The sequence below is a fragment of the Humulus lupulus genome, chromosome 5 (assembly GCF_963169125.1).
Source record: "Humulus lupulus chromosome 5, drHumLupu1.1, whole genome shotgun sequence".
Lineage (NCBI taxonomy): Eukaryota > Viridiplantae > Streptophyta > Magnoliopsida > Rosales > Cannabaceae > Humulus > Humulus lupulus.
Genome location: NC_084797.1, coordinates 169,876,978 through 169,885,298, shown reverse-complemented (window position 1 = coordinate 169,885,298; position 8,321 = coordinate 169,876,978).

Genomic DNA, 8,321 nt, shown 5'->3' with positions numbered 1-8,321 from the left:
AAGTCAGCTCATTTTCTACCAGTGAAGTCTACTTACACAGTGGAGCAGTGTGTTGAGTTATACGTGAGGGAGATAGTTCGTCTCCATGGGGTTCCCAAGTCTATTGTATCTGATCGACACCTTGTCTTTACCTCTAAGTTCTGGGGAGCTCTGTAGAGAGCCATGGGGACTCAACTGATGTTTAGCACAACCTTTCATCCTCAGACTGATGGACAGTCTGAGAGGACGATTCAGGTATAGGAGGACATGCTTAGGGCGTGTGTGATTGATTTCGAGGGATCTTCGAGTAAGTATCTTCCATTAATTAAGTTCTCGTATAACAACAGTTATCAGTCCACGATTGCAATGGCTCCTTATGAGTTGCTATATGGAAGGAAGTGTAGGTCGCCCATCCATTGGGACGAGATGGGTGAGAGAAATTATTTGGGGTCGGATATGGTTCAAAAGACAAGTGAAACTATTGAAAAGATTCGAGCCAGGATGCTTGCCTCACAGAGTAGGCAGGAAAGCTACGCTGATCCTAAGTGTAGAAACGTGGAGTTCCAGGTTGGGGACCACATATTTCTGCGAGTTTCACCACTGCGAGGGGTGAAGAGATTTGGAGTAAAGGGCAAGTTGAGCCCTCGGTTTGTTGAATCTTTTGAGATTTTAGAAAGGATTGGACAGGTGGCCTACAGGTTGGCCTTGTCACCATCGTTGTCGGGAGTTCATGATGTTTTCCATGTCTCTATGTTACAAAAGTATGCCTCAGATCCGACACATGTATTGAAGTTTGAGGACTTAGAGCTACAGACAGATTTGTCCTACGAGGAGCGACTAGTTCAAATTTTAGACCGGAAGGATAAAATTTTATGGGACAAGACGATTCCGTTAGTCAAAGTGTTGTGGAGAAATAGCAAGGTCGAGGAAGCGACCTGGGAGCTAGAGACAGTGATGGGGGATCAATATCCCGAGCTATTCAGGTAAATTTTGAGGACGAAATTCTTAGTAGGAGGGGATAGTTGTAACGACCCAAAATCACTAATATGGCTTAAGGGCCTTGGTTAGTGTGTCGGGAGAGCATAATTGGTTTATGTGTGGAAATTATTAAATTAACATGTGATTATATGATAAATAAGTTTGTATGGCTATATGAATGTAAATGTGGTTGTATGTTAAATTTGTGAGAACCACATTATTATGTGGGTAAGCCTGTAGCGTACGACTCGAGGCGATCCTAGGGAGCTAGTTAGCGGGAAAGTCACAACGGGGTTTAATGTTTGACTTGGGGCAAGTCAAGGGGTAATTTGGGTACTAGATGATTATCTGGGTTATCGGGTTATGGAAATATATTTGAGGTTAGGAAGCCTAGGCGGGAATATTGGGGAATTTTACCATCTTTCCCTCGGGGATGTTTTCGGAACCCCGAGCCTCGGGATTGATCTAATTAGCTAAGATTAGACTAAGTAATCAGAAAGTAGTAGAACAAAAGACCCAAACCGACCCATGTTTTCTCTTCTCCTCTCTTCTCTTTTCTCTCTCAAGAAGGCTATAGAAACCTAAGGTGAATCAGCTGGAATTCTGTGTTTTGTGCTGAATTTGTGAGGGATTAGCTTAGCTCTAACCAAGGAACACTCAACCAGGATCAAGGTAAGAATTGAATTTCATTCTTCAGCACTAGAGTTCTGAATTTTTGCTGAGAAGTAAAGGTGTTTATGGTTTTGATGTTTAAGGGCTGAATTGAAGTTGAGAAGCTTGGGTTTTTAGCTTAGAAGATGTTAAGGAAGTGATTCATCAAAGAAGGTAAGCTTCAATTCGTAGTTTAGAGCTTAAATTCTAAGTTTGCATGACTGGTTTTTGAGTTCTTTAGTTGCTGGGTTTCAAAAATCAAAGTGGAGTTTTAATGAGTTTTTAAGCTTGATTTCTGTTGGATTGTGTTGTTAGGATTATGTTAAAAGTCTTGTTATCCATGGGTTTTTTATTTAGGATGCTTTGGGGTGGTTTTGAATAAGGTTTGGATGTTAGGAATGGTGGTTTTTCTGGGCACGAAGAGTTGGGCCGCGGCTCTGTTCTAGAGCGATGTGGCCCTGCGAATCACGGAAGAGCCAAGGAAGCTCTGCAATGGGGAAGTGCTGCAGCGCCTAAAGGTAGGGCCACTGCGCGTGTCTGTCTCCAGGGAGGCTTAGCCTCTGTTTCAGGGGCTGGCCGCGGCTAGGTTTCAAAGGCCGCAGCCCTTAAGGGTACCTTCGATCTTTTTGAGGTTTTAAGAGCGGGAACCTAACTTAGGGTGCTCGGGATCGATCCCACCACCGTGTTTGGTGGAATTTGAAGTCCCAGAAGCTAGAACTCCACCCGAAAATATTAACGTGATTATTAATGGTACTCCCTATCTTGGTTGTGACTAGGTGTTAAGCTAGGGCTCAGGAAGCGAATCGTGCTCGAGAGGCGTCGCTTGTAATCAGTGAACTTGGAAATTAAAGGTAAGAAAACTGCACCCGGTTGTGGATTTATAATGGGACTAAGGGTTCCCTATTTTGTATGCTTTGTAAAGGATGGTATTATGCCATGTAAACAGTAAACCAACCGCCTAAGAGTGCCAAAATTTACACTAGCACATAGGGCGCGGCTCGGCCACTGATAGCTGAGGACAGCTTGTTATACACTGAGCTCGGTTTAAGCGGGCCGGAGTCAGTGGGATAAACAGAGGGTGCGACCTTAAGTGTCGACCCTGACTATTATATGAATTGCTTGCTATTATTGTTTGGTGGATTGTTATGTTGAATAGTTGGGTGATGATTAGCTGACTCTTTAGTTGAATCTCCATGCTTTGTGAACATTGTGGTATGTTATGTGTATGAACGTGCTTAAAGGGTTATCCAAATATTATTATTGCTTGTTATGAGGTATGATGTGTTTTCTTGCTGGGCCTTGGCTCACAGGTGCTACGTGGTGCAAGTAAAGGCAAGGGCAAGCTTGATCAGCCCTGATTTGGAGAGCTCTGAGAGCATAATGTACATGAACAGCTGCTCAGCCGCCACGGTTGAGAGTGAGACAGGAACAGGAGAGCCAGAAACATCTATTTTTCCTTAGAGTGGCTAACGATTGCTTAAACTTTGGAAATTTTTGTAAACAGACTTTTGTACGCTGTTCCTTTTTGGGATCCCATATGTAAATTGTTTAATTTTATGAAATGTACCTTTTTGAGACCAAACCCCTTTAACCCTAGCACATTGATGGTTTCAGTGGCACGTTTTTAACTAAATGACTTGATTAGCAAGTCTTGCACCTTTGTATATACACAGTGTAGCGGTCTTGGCTATCTAGGGCGTTACACTAATCTAGGCCATAAAGCCTTATATGTGATTTTGGGTTGTTACAACTATCCCCTCCTACTGAAAATTTTGTCCTCGAAATTTACCTAAATAACTCGGGACACTGATCCCGTATTAGTGCCTCAAACTCCCAGGTCGCTTCCTCAACCCTGCTATTCCTCCATAACACTTTAACCAGAGGAATCGTTTTGTTCCGTAGAAGCTTATCTTTCTTATCCAAGATCTGAATCGATCGCTCCTCATAGGACAAATCTGTTTGCGATTCCAAGTCTTCATACTTTAACACATGTTTCAAATCTGAGACGTACTTCTGAAGCATAGAAACATGGAATACGTCATGTACCGCCGACAATGATGGTGGAAAAGCTAACCTGTAAGCCACCTGTTTGATCCTCTCCAGGATATCAAAAGGTGCAATGAATCTAGGGCTTAGCTTGCCGTTCTTCCCAAACCTTCTCCCCCCTCGCAGTGGTGAAATTCTCAGAAACACATGGTTCCCAACCTGGAACTCCACGTTCCTACGCTTAGGATTAGCATAGCTTTTCTGTCTGCTCTGTGAAGCAAGCATTCTAGCTCGGATCTTCTCAATAGCCTTATTAGTCTTCTGAACCATGTCTGGTCTCAAATACTTCCTCTCACCCATCTCATCCCAATGAATGGGTGATCTAGATCTCCTTCCATATAACTTCTCATATGGAGCCACTCCAATCATTGACTGATAACTGTTGTTGTATGAAAACTCAATCAACGGGAGATACTTTGTAACGACCCAACTAATTCTAAGACCTTGGACCATTAAAACTACTAGACATAGCTTCTAATTTGAATAAAACATACATAAGAAAATAACATATCTTTATTGAAAACTCGAATTATTGTATCAAATACACGATAATATAAAATATGGCATGGGTACCCATTGTTTAAAAGAAAAACATAAAACATAACTTTAATTCAATTCTTATAAAAACTAAATGCGGAACTACAAAAGAAACATAATTCAAAAGACTAAAATAAACGTCATCCTTGATCGACACGCAGTTCACTCATTACATTCATCCTCAACACTCAAGCCAAGCTACAAAGAATCCTTCCGCCTCCATATCTATTTTCCTGCATCACACTAAAATTAAATAAAGGAGTGAGCCTAATGCCCAGCAAGGAAAATCTACTAACAACATACATCATATATCATAAGCATAAAACTACATTATAAACATACACTATAAAACATATGACTATAAAAACATATATTACAATGACCATCATACTTCTTGGGGCTTGCTAGCTAGGCAAATCATATGCCCATAAATTTACGGGGCTTGTTATCTAAACAAATCATATAAATTTGTGGGGCTTGTCATCTGAACAAATCATATGCCCAAGGAATATATTCTTGGGACTTTTTATCTAAACAAGTTATATGCTTGTTATCTAAACAAATCATATAACAAAGAACTAAAAACATATCATACATATACATATCATAGCATAAACATATCATAACATAACATATAATAACATAAACCTATTATAACATATAAGCACATAAAATATATCCTATTTTCCTTACCAAAAGCCAGGATATTTGAGAACAAGAACAAGATTAGAAAACTCCTATAAACCAACAGTAGAAAAAGTGAGAATCTCTAAGAATAAAGATAAATATGAAAACTAAACCATCAAGAAGAAACTTACCAAGAAGGGCCTTAAGTTTCAAGAACTTAAATACCTAATCAAGAATCATAAATAAGAGTTAGGATCTGAATAAAGAAACTAAAGAAAACTAATGGGTTATAAAGAACTGAACTTAAGAATTGGAATACCTTGGTTGATCTTATAGATTGATCTAAACCTCAACACCAAAATCACAATATATCTCACTTCCCAAGTGTTTAGAAAGCTTAGAATGATCAAACTTTTATCCCAAACCCAAGTGTATCTCTTTATACTAACACTAGCACCTATCAAGTACTTGAAGAATGAAGAAAATGGCTGAGCACTAGGTCTTATTTATAGAGTTCAAGGAGTGAAACTAACCCCTTTTAATTTCAATAAATAAATAATAAAAAAATTAAAAAGATTTGAATTTCGTTCAACAACCGCCCAGAACTCGGTCAAAATAAGTCAAAGGCAGGTCTACGTGGTTAAGGATATTTTTAAAATCGAAAACCCAAACTTTCACAAAATCATACTAAGGGCGATATATCGTCCCTCCTATGGCAATATATCAGCTCTGCCCTAATCTCGATCCTTTGTTCGTACGTTCAGGCAAAGTTGACGTGTTTTTCGTATCTTCCGTTAGGCGATATATCGGCATAAGTAGATATTTTAAACATGTTTTTGCACTAATTAAGGATAATTAGAATTAAATAAACAACTTTTACTGAGTCATAATATGATCCTAACAGTTTCTGGAAGGTTCTAGAGCTTCTAGATTATTCTATTATTGAATTATCCATTCTAAATGCTTATACCCTTAATAATCATGATTATGACAAGTGTCATGCTCTTATTGGCTCTATCTAAACCTTAGGTTATAATAATATATCTAAGACCAGCAATATTAATCAAACCTTATGTTATAATTAATATTTCTAAACTATAAGTTACACTTATAAAGTCCATAACTGTTGCTATGAGTCTTCAACTAAGTCCCGACTTGAACCAAAATCCACAGTAACTAACATACTACTAACTAATACTAACTATACTACTACTACTATCTAGCTAGTTAAGTAAATATTCTGGGACTCTACATACTTACTCCAAGATCCTTCAAAGTCGATCACGCATGCCCTAAGCATATCCTCCAACACTTGGATCGTCCTCTCAGACTGTCCATCAATCTGAGGATGAAAGGCTGTGCTGAACTTCAACTGAGTCCCCATAGCCTTCTGTAAACCACCCCAAAACTTGGAGGTAAAGATAGGATCCCGGTCTGAGACTATAGACTTAGGAACCCCATGGAGACGTACAATCTCTCTCACATAAAACTCTGCATACTGATCCACCGTATATGTCATCCTTACTGGAAGAAAATGAGTTGACTTGGTGTATCTGTCCACTATCACCCACACCGAGTCATACATCCCCACTGTCTTGGGTAAACCTCCCACAAAGTCCATCGTAATATCCTCCCATTTCCACTCAAGAATACCCAAAGGCTGAAGCAACCCTGCTAGTCGCTGATGCTCAGCTTTCACCTGCTGATAGGTCAAACACCTGGCCACATACTCCACCACATCCTTCTTCATCTCGGGCCACCAATACAACGTCCGTAGATCCTAATACATCTTCGTGGTACCCGGATGAAGAGAGTATAGCGTAGTATGCAATTCATCCAATATCTCTTGTCTAATCCCCACATCAGTCAGACACACAGATTCCACCCTGATACCGTTGCAGACCAACCTCAGAAATAGAATAATCCTTAGCTACTCCTGCTAAGACATTCTCTCTAACCTCCTATAACCATGCATCCATCAACTGACCCTCCTTAATCTGCTCTAGTAGGGTCGACTGCAAAGTAATGTTGGCCAACCGACCCACCACTAACTCTATCCTCGCTCTAGACATCTCATCATCCAACTCTCTCGATATCTGAGTGGAACTAAATAACTGACCAAGGCCTCTCTGGCTCAACGCATCCGCCACTACGTTGGCTTTCCCTGGGTGGTAAAGAATGTCATAGTCAGAGTCTTTTACTAACTCCAGCAAACGCCTCTGCCTCATGTTTAGGTCCTTCTGGGTGAAGAAGTACTTCAAACTCTTATGATCGATGTATATCTCGCACTTCTCCCCATACAGATAATGTCGCCAGACCTTCAATGTGAATACCACCGCTGCCAACTCTAAATCATGGGTAGGATACCGCTGCTCGTACTCCTTCAGCTGTGGTGATGCATAAGTTATAACCTTCCCGTTCTACATCAACACACAGCCCAAACCCAACCTTGAGGGATCATAATATACATCAAACTTTCCTTCACCCATAGGAAGACTCGGCATAAGCGCAGTAATAAGTCGTTGCTTCAACTCCTGAAAACTGTTCTCACACATGTCTGACTAGACAAACCTCAAATTCTTCCATATCAATTATGTTATCGATGCAGCAATCTTTGAGAACCCTTCCACAAACCATCTGTAGTAACCTCCTAACCTGAGGAAACTCCGAACCTCCGAGGCATTCTTTGGCCTCATCCATTCTCTAACTGCCTCCACTTTAGATGGATCAATCTAAATCCCATCTTCACCAACTATGTGTCCAAGGAATGTCACTTCTTGTAGCCAAAATGTACACTTCTTAAACTTGGCATACAATCGGTGCCCTCTTAATCTCTGCAAAACTTGTCAAAGATGTTGCTCGTGCTTTGCCTCTGAACTGGAGTACACTAAAATGTCGTCAATGAAGACAATGACGAGTTGATCCAAGAAGTCCTTGAACACCCTGTTCATTAAGTCCATGAAGGCTCCTAGGGCATTGCTCAAACCAAACGACATGACCAAAAACTCATAGTGCCCATACCTCATTCGAAAGGCCATCTTTGGTATATCCTCGTCCTTGATCGTCAGCTGGTGATAACTAGATCGAAGATCAATCTTCAAGAATACTGCCTTTCCCTACAGTTGATCGAACAAGTCGTCAATCCTTGGCAGAGGATACTTGTTCTTGATAGTCAACTTGTTCAACTCTCTATAGTCTATACACATCCTTAGTGTCCCATCCTTCTTCTTCACAAAAAAAAAAACCGGAGCACCCCGTGGCGAGTAGCTAGGCCTGATAAACCTTAAATCCAGAAGTTCCTGTAGTTGTATCTTTAATTCTTTCAATTCTGCCAGTGCCATTCTATATGGTGCCCTCGACACTGGCTTTGTCCCCGGTGCCAACTCAATGACAAACTGAATCTCACTGTGCAGCGGCAATCCTGGTAAATCCTCAGGGAAAACACCCAAGAATTCACAAACCAATCTAGTTTCTCCTAACCTGCTGGCAAAACTCTGGTAGTA